The following is a 9,210-nucleotide window of genomic DNA, read 5'->3' as shown; positions in this document are numbered from 1 at the left end:
GCGTCCATCCCGCCCCCAGCTCCAACTCAGCCCAATTCCAGGAGTAACATCCACGCGCCCCAGCCGCCCCCGGGTCTTGGCTCTCCACCCGCAGCCCACAATTCCCCCGCTGCTGGGCCTCCGCCGGATGCCGGGTCCGCCCCGGATACCTGGCCACCTCTTCCCAGGGGACTCGCTCACCTCTCCGCCTCCCTGGCTGGTCCGTAGAAAACCCGGCGCAGTCAGCGGGGGCGGGTGGTCTGATTAACCGCTCGGAGGAGGAAGAGGCTGAGGTAGGAAGTGATGAGGCACCGAGAAGGGCTGGTGTGCGAGGAGGGGAGGAGGAAGAGGAGGGAAGGGGGTGGTAAGAGTTTCTGCGCTCAGGAAGTGGGCCGCCCACACTCCCAGGGACAAGCCTATGAGGAAGAAACTCGGGGAGTGGAGACGCCCGATAAGGGGACAGAGTCCAGGCAAGTGGGAAAGGGACCCAGACCTCCACCCTTTCGATTGCCGCCACCTTTCCTACGCGCTACCCGGAGACAGTAGTCCCCAGCCCCCTGCATCTGACGCCTGATCTGCCAAGGTCCCGCTTCTAGCAGAAGAAATAAAGCGCCCCAACGTGCTGAATGCTGAGGTCTCCCAGGAGAAACGGGACGTTGGTTCTCTCGGCCAGGAGCAGGGGTCTCCAGAAATCAGCAGGACAGCAGAATGGTGTGATCTGCAAACAAAACTCATCTTGAAAACCAATTTGTTCTGCAAAGAAATTTTACATGGACAAAGCTAGTTCTTGATTCTGGGTCGATAGAGGTGTCTTCTCTTCTTCATTCATTACTTCCTACATTTAACTGCATAATGCGATCCACTTATACATACATTTCAGTCAATGGTGTTTTCGTGTGTGTGTGTGTGTGTGTGTGTGTGTGTGTGTGTGTGTGTGTGTGTGAGAGAGGCTCTGCTAAAGTAACCCAAACCATTCCTAGGGCAGAGGTTGCACAAACAACCACCCAGAAAGCACCCCCTTCTCCAATAACTGATTGGATTCAGAGTGATCACGTGGTCCAAGAACACAGTCCATAAACTGGCCCTCATCTTCCGAGGTCACCTGGAACAAACAGTTCTCCCGAATAGTGACTCTGGTAATTCTGTAAGCCATTCAGATTCTCCCTTGGAAATTGAAAGGGGAGAATACTGACAGTGAGCCATCTGATAGGAAGGCTGAAGCTGAAAGAGGGCTTGAGACAGGAGGAGTGAAAATGGGCCTCCAGAAAGCAAAATATTTGAGTGAGCAGAAACGTGAGGATGAAGTAGGGGCAGGTGGGGCGGGAGTGGTAGACACCGACTCTAAGAGAAGCTGAGACCCAGTGATGGAATAAGATCAACAAGTACCTGCTCCCCGGGGACCTATGAGTATCCAGTCCCTGGAGGGGCACTGGATCCATCCACTTCTCAAACTGTGTTCTACTGACCCCTTCACAGTGAACATCTATCCGGCTGGGTGTGACTCTGAATGAGCCTCTGTTCCCTAGGGCCAAAAGATTCCTCTTCAGCCTAGATCTGATGCTTCTAGGTTTCTCATGTCATATGACGCTTAAGGTGACTCCAGGATCCTTTGAGGCCTATTTTTTTCTCACTAAAAGAAATCTGAGAAGTTATACTTTATATCTTAAAAATCTACATAATACAAAATTGATAATTTTTTTAAAAAGATTGTATTTAGCAATTCTCCAAGCAGGACCTGGCTATTTTGGCCAGTGTCCATGATCACAATTCTTCATTCATCCAATGAAATGAATAATTAATCTGTAGTGTTACACTTCTGTTATGACTAAGTAATTAGTGTTTCACAGTATTCTGCCAGCAAGCAAAAAAAGAAATAGATTACCTAAACAAGTAGAAGTCTCTGTTAATATAGAACTGGATTCACTCTTTAAAAATACTTTGTTTATACATATGCTACACTAAACAACATAAACTTCATGTTAATTTATAAGGAATTATAATTCTCTGTTAATATAGAACTGGATTCACTCTTTAAAAATGCTTTGTTTATACATATGCTACACTAAACATAACATAAACTTCATGTTAATTTATAAGGAATTATAAATCAGGAAAGTTGTTTTTTATAAAAGAAATGTTATAGATTTTGCCAATTAATATTTTCATACCTAATTCCTACTTTCAGTTTCCATGCATATGTTTGCCATCTTTTCTTGATATTTTAGGAATATTTTCACCAGGTAGCTAAAAAATGTGGAATTTTAATCTAAAAAGCAAAGAAATAAAGTTTATCAAACAGTTGAGAAGTATTCATTAACTATCAAGCATGTGCTAGTCCTAGAGGATACAAAGTAGCTTACAGCGTGATCTTTGTCAAAAAGAACTTTTGGTAATCCTAATCCTAATATATAATAAGCCAGGGTCCGTCACAACCTAAACGACCAAATGGATGGCCGAACACCAGGTTAGGGTCCTGGTCAGCACAGCGGGAGTCAGTCTGGGTCCTGGGCGTCCACGGCGCGGTGGCGGGAGGGAGCTGTGGGAACAGAGCCATGCCGCCATCAGACTGGCCTCTGGGTCCCTTCCCCCCACCCGCAGGCTCCAGGGAACCAGAGCCATGCTGCGATGGGACTGGACCCTACCCAAGAGGTCCCAGATTGTGAGAGCATGCAGGCTGGGCTGAGAGACCCCCTCAAGTACACGAATTTTCATGCACTGGGCCTCTAGTGTACATATAAAATATTAAAACAATCTTTACCCATTTATTTAATTGCATAGTGTAGACAATCATTGTCCAATAGAAATATAATTGTGATCCACATCTGTAAAATGTTCTGGTAGCCACATTAAAAAAACACACACACATGTGAAATTGATTTAATATGTTTGTTTTAATCCAGCATATCCAAAATACTATGATTACAACCTGTAATGGCTATTTGAAAATTATTACTAACACATTATACATTCTTACTTTTATACTGAGCCATCAAAATCTATTGTGTTTTATACTTACATTTCAGGAATTTGTGGTAGTGTGCACAATCTTGTAATACTCTAAAAGACACTGAATTATACACTTAAAATGATGAGGTTTATGGTATATGAATTACATGTCAATTTACATGTTTTTGAATAAGAAACAATGAAAATGTTATAGGCAATTAGACAGACATGAGCAGAGCAAGGACAATGAGCCAGGTACAGAAACTCACCAGGGCAAAAAGCCCCAGATGCCTAGCAAGGGGAAAAACAAGAATTCCCCAGCCCCCAGGGTAACCTTTCCTCCCCTAGCATACTGCTGGTCATGTGGTTTAGAACCCCCTGACCTTTTCCTCCCTAAAGATAACATCAAGGCCTCTGTTGTATTTTAGCTCCAGGCCCAGAAAAGCAACAAAACCAGACAAGTGAGGGGCTGCCTCAGGACCAGCTGCATTGACTCACCCCTGTTCTGGTGCTGACCAATCAGTGGAGACCGCAACCCTGAAAGAACACACCCAGAAAGCTGATGAATATTCTATTGAGACCCTCCCCTGAGACCTCCCCTAAGATGTTCCACCTGCAAGAGAGATAAATAAGCTGAGGATGGAGGACTCAGTTCGTGCTCTTCCCCAGGGGAGCACCCCAGAGCCGCTCCCTTTCCTATTCTTCCCTCTAAGGGACCTGAGGATACTTGCAACTAGGGGAACAGTGGGCAGCAACAACTTGTCCTGGGCTAACTCCCGAACCTGTCTCCAAGGCCCCCTTTTCTCTGACTCTCAGTGAGCCACAGCAGCCCAGCCTAGGCTCTCCTGTTACTTTCCCCATGCTCTTCCTTGTTTCACTGTCCTAAGTATATTTTTGCTATGTCCAATAAATTCTTACTTAGTTTGCTACACTTTGTCTCTTGATTGAAATCTTTCAAGAAGACAAGAACTGAGGTCTTGTCATCTCACTAGTAACAAAAAGTTAAGACTAATAGACAATTAACAATTTTCAAGAAGACAAGAACTGAGGTCTTGTCATCTCACTGGTAACAAAAAGTTAAGACTAATAGACAATTAACAATCAAGAACCAAATCAGAGAACAAATAAAAATGCTATGGCTGAAAAACAAACAAACAAAAACTGTTGAACAAAAGGATTAATCTGACTACCTTAGGAAGATGCTCTATTTGCTGTATTCCCCCACTGCTCCCTCCTTTTCTTCGTTCCTTCAACAAATATTTATTGCAAACCATTATGAGCCAAGCCTGTGTGTCTCTTAGAGAGTTGTCAAAGAGAACAACTTTCCCATGTGAAAGAGAAATTTTCTTTCTCACCTGAAGAATGGGGCTCTTCTAAGCTGGCTTATTAGATGATATATGTAATTTTATAAACACCATTATTTCTAGAATATACACTAAGATGTCTTCTTATTTTTATTTTTTCTTCTTGCCTCTATATATTCTTAAATATATTTTCTCTTCTCTAACCCCCAAATTAGAAACAATATTTTTAACAAAGCTCAGGTATTATGTGTACCACTCACACATGATTTCTTCTCTCTCTTTCCCTCCTCCTCTCTGATCACCCCAAACTCCCCTGTTTTCACTACATAGTTTCTAGTCTGCACCCTAACATAACTTCAGGTTGCATAAGGCTTTGGTTTTCCATGGCACAGTCTCCAGTGCCAACCCTACTTGTTCAGCTCATTAGTAGCAAATGGATGCAGCTTTTCAGTATCTCAGTTCCAGAGTCATAAAAGAGAGAAACTGATTGACCCAGTTCAGATAGGCCAAGTTAAAGCTCTTATGTCCAATACATGGGGCTGTTCTTTCCAAAAACTGTAAATGAGATAATTTCTCTGTGAAGGTATGAGAGATGAATCACACCAAAATATGTTTACCATAGACAGCAGCATCTCCATAGATCTGCCTTGTACACTAAGTAGCTACTAGACCCATGTGGACATTGTCATTTACATTTAAATTAATTGAAATGGAATAATTCTAAAAATTCAGATCCTCAGTCACAGTAGCCTCATTTCAAGTACTACTCAATGGCTACTGTTTTTTATAGCACCGAATATTTCTATTTTCCCTGAAAGTTCTATTGACTAAAGCTGTTGTGGATGGTAAAAAATAAAAATAAAAGCAACAACATTTGGAAAATTGTTTAAAAGCTTAATAATTTGATAAACACTATTTAATTTTTGCAATTCTTCTCCCACTCCTAACCCACCAACCAAAATAATTATAAATTACCTTTGTTCCAGGCTTTCTACTTTTCTGACAAGAAATCTAAATTAGTACCTCAAAATGATTACTCAGAAAGGTAAAATCTGGGACAGTCCCAGTCAATTTAGGACAGCTGGTCACCCGACCCATATTTCACCCTTCTCTTTTGTAGATTTGTTTCTTTGGTTGTCAATTCTTCCACTTTCTTTTTCCTGAGTCTTTTTTGTAGCTCCAGTAAGAGAGAGGCTACATTATCCTTTATTGAACCTGGGCCAAATGGTCAGCGTTGCCAGCTGAGAGTTAAAATTTCTAGATCATTGAACTCAATCATGAGAGGGTAAATGCTGAGTGCAAAGAGCAGCTAAACCGGTAGCTGTGTGATGACAGTGGAGTCAGGTGTCAAGGTGGGCTAAGAAATACAATGACTAGTTCAGATGTCCAGGGTGTTGTCTGGGGGTTACAGAAGGCCTGGAGTGGAAGGGGTTAATGCCACTAAGCATGACACTGGTAGCTAATTTGGCTAAACCACTTGCCAAATTTTAAAAAGCAGGGCCCCGAACCTACTAAAATTAATTCGATCATAATCCCTGGGCCATCTGTATTTTAAGGTCCCAAAATAGTTCTAATTTTCAGCTGAGGTTGAGGAGCACTGATCTAGATAACTTGTGAACCCAGCAGCCAGAGCAAGCTTAGGCAGCAGTTGCTCCAAGGAAATCCAAGGGACTTCTGCTGCTTTTCAGCTGTAATTGTTCATTAATGTCTTTTTAGTCCATTCCACAGAATGTAAAGGGTCTGTTCTGGTCTCTGCCCAGGCTCCCTCACTCATAGTATCTCTGGGCGGAGAACTTTTCAGGGTGAGCAAAGGACAGTCTGATACCTAGGCAAAGTAGGGAGTCATTATAAGATGTGAGGGGTGAGCGGAAAGGTTTTATTTCTCACCTACCACCATAATTTATGCCTGGAATTTCAATCAGTGTAGATTGCTTTAACACAGACATTGCAAATTCAAATGCCCTTAGAGATAAGCCAAATAATATAAATGACAGCTGCGGGAATGTGCACCCAAAGTTGCTAGCTCTTACCATTTTTTCAAGAAAAAATAGAAATCTGGATTTTAAAAATATATACAGTTCTCGTTTTTTTAAAAAATGAGGCAATTGAAATACTTTTAAAAGACTGTCCAGGCAAAACGAAACTTATCCACAAGCTGGAAATGTCCCTTCTCAAAATGCAAATGTCCCTGTAAGTAGCAATAGACGGTTTCCTTTCTCTCTTGTCTCCATTTGGAGCATTTTCCTCTTTCTACAATCCTGGTAAATCCTCTAGTATACGGTATTCACAATTCCTTCCTTCAGCTTGCCTCTAATTTGAGTTTCTATTTTATCAACAAACGTCTTCAAACACTTTACATTAGCTGCTTCTAACCCTCACCATCCACCCTATATTGCACTATTTGTAATCTGGTTTCTGCCTTCACCTTTTTATTAAATCAACTTTCTCTAGTCTAAGGTCACTAATGACTCCTGATTGGCCAACACAATGGCCTGTTTCCAGTTCTGATTGTCCTGTAGCTCTCTGTAACACTTGGCATGGTGTCCACTCCCCTGGCTAATGCCCATTACCCAGTCAGGGAGAGTAAGTGGCTCTAGGCTGCTAGAGATCAGGAAGAAGTGGGACCTTTTGAGAGGAGGGAGAGAGCAGGAGGCAGGGGAATGCAGGAAACAAGGGCAAGCACAGTCTCTTGGGAGGAAGTGAAATTCTAAGGCTGAGTTCAAAAGATGCACAGCTGAAACAGTTCATAGTTGAGGTTCTGATCTGGAAGTTTGAGACTTGGGAGAAAAGGTAAAAGGTTGTGTGCCTAGCACACAGAAAAAAAAACCACTAAATAAACATTTACGGAACAGAACTGACCTCCACCCATCCCCTCACTGTACCCTGGACCAGATGCAGGAACAGAAGCAGAGATCTTGCCACTGGGTCCAGGCTGGGGATGGAGGGGAGGAAAAGAGCTCCAAGCCAGGGCCCAAGCAGAGGAAATCATAGGTCAGTTCCCCAAAAGCTCTCAGTAGGAGGTTGGTGAATAACCACTGCACACTAGTGGGCAGCCTCCCCTTTGCAAGGGGCTCTCAGAAAAGCTGGAGTCAGACAGCCTCCATTTCCTTTAATCAACTAAGGGGAAGAGTGACGACTGACCGGAAAATGCTCCCATGTATACACAGAAAGCCTGGGAAGGGACAGAACAGTGCATGAGGTCAGATCCCTTCCTGTATCAGGGGAAGGACAAAGAGCTCTCTTGAGGCACCCCCTATTGCCATTTCTTCCTTTCTCTCTATGGGGTTCTCAGATTCTCAAGCCCACCCACCTCCCTGGGTCAGTCTCTAAGGCAGAGAGCTTGTTAGAAATGCAGAACCGCGGAGTCAGCATTGCATTCAAGCCTGAGATGTCCTGCTCTAGGACATCCTTCACCTACTGCCAGGGTAATTTTCTGGAAGTACAGCTTTACTAACATTATACCCCGGCTCAAAACCCTGTGTCTCCTCATGGTCTACTAAATCAAGTACAGTACATGTTTTACCACGCCTTTAAAAATCTTCCACCACTTGGCCCCTATTACCTTCCAGATTCCTGACCACCCAAAACCATCTGTGAAAACCATGAGTCAGTAAAATTGAACCATATCCTGTTCCTGCATCTGGCCCATAGTGCAGTGTGGAGATGAGGTGGAAATTAGTTTTGTTCTGTAAATGTGTAGCTAGCACTTTCTGTGTGCTCGGCATACAACCTGTTCCTCCTCCTCGCCTAGGCCTGAAACCACCAAATGCCCATTTTCTTGCCTTTGCCCTGATGAGTCCTCCCCTCCAACATATGGTATCTTTGCCTCCTGAAATCCGAGGGCAAATCCGAATGCCAGCTCTTGCACAGAGCTCCATGTGTTATGTATCTTTAAGGCAGAGATGACCCAGGCACCCTAGCTGGCTCCAGGCCTGACTGTATGCGTCTTTGACCAGCCTCAGTTTTCTAACTTAAAAATTAGTGATACTAAAACCTACTTGCAGGGTTGTTGTAACAATTGAATAAAATGGTGTCTCTTTGAGAGTCCTCTAGCACTTTGGATATCTTTGAGGACAGTTATCTCATGGCACCTTATGAAATGCAAATATCACCATCATCTTTGAAATTAAAAAAAAATCAATTCAAATGCATCCTGTAGGAAGTCTAGTGCTCTTCCTTACATTTTAGCAAATTCTCAAGATGCATGTTCTCCTGCTTTCTGCTGGCTCTGAGCTCTCTAATCCTATTTACGTATCACAGTTCACCATTTCCACCCAAAATAGACATGAAGAGATTCATTTCATTAATTCACCGCCACACACCAACTCCTTCTCCACCTTGCCCCTCAAAACACTAACATTTGGCATATGTGCTGAATGTCAGGCTTCAGCAAAGGCTTAAGGATGAAGGCCATTTACATGCAAGCAAGGCAAGCAATTTTAATGGACTACGAGATATCCTGCTTAAAGTCCCTTCACTGTCCTGCCTCTGGAATTGCTCACTGACCCCTCTCCGGGCAGCTCCAGCCTCCCATCTGCTGTGGGGCACTGTCCTCACATCTCCCCATCTGTTCTCCAAAGTCCTGCGGCTCAGGCTCCAGAGCCTCCAGTTACCCCCTTTATTATGCAGAGCAGTTTAGCTTTCTAGTTGAAAACCCTCTCATTACTGTGCTCTGCTAAAAAACTTCTTCACTGACCCCTGAGCATCTTGGAAGACCTAGAAGAGCTTTTAATTTTACCTCATTTTTTCTTTTCTTTCTTTCATTTTCTTTGCTTTTCTATTCTTTTTTTTGGGGGGGGGGCGGGTATTTATTTATTATTTTGTATCAGTGAAAGTAAGCCTAAAGCAAATTCTTTTCATGTGAATTATGACAACCCTCTTAATAAGACAAAATTTGCTACAGTCTATTGTTTTATTTTTTGTTTGTTTGTTTGTTTTCTGCCTTTTTTTTTTTTTTTTTTTTTTTTTTTCTTTTCAAACA

At 42.9% G+C, this 9,210-nt stretch overlaps 1 protein-coding gene across 2 annotated transcripts in view; it reads right to left on the bottom strand.

The window, feature by feature from the left end:
• Positions 1 to 494, bottom strand: part of ABRACL (ABRA C-terminal like) — a 14,129-nt gene extending 13,635 nt beyond the window's left edge. Inside the window, exon 1 of one of the 2 annotated variants that reach the window (XM_014533874.1) lies at positions 181 to 494. The gene's annotated coding sequence lies outside the window, so the exon portion shown is untranslated. The remainder of the gene's footprint in view (positions 1 to 180) is intronic. The other variant, XM_005859065.2, reaches the window with a different exon arrangement.
• Between the last annotated feature and the right edge of the window lie 8,716 nt (positions 495 to 9,210).

The sequence above is a fragment of the Myotis brandtii genome, unplaced genomic scaffold, assembly GCF_000412655.1.
Source record: "Myotis brandtii unplaced genomic scaffold, ASM41265v1 scaffold123, whole genome shotgun sequence".
Taxonomy (NCBI): Eukaryota; Metazoa; Chordata; class Mammalia; order Chiroptera; family Vespertilionidae; genus Myotis; species Myotis brandtii.
This window is presented reverse-complemented; position numbering and strand designations above follow the sequence as displayed.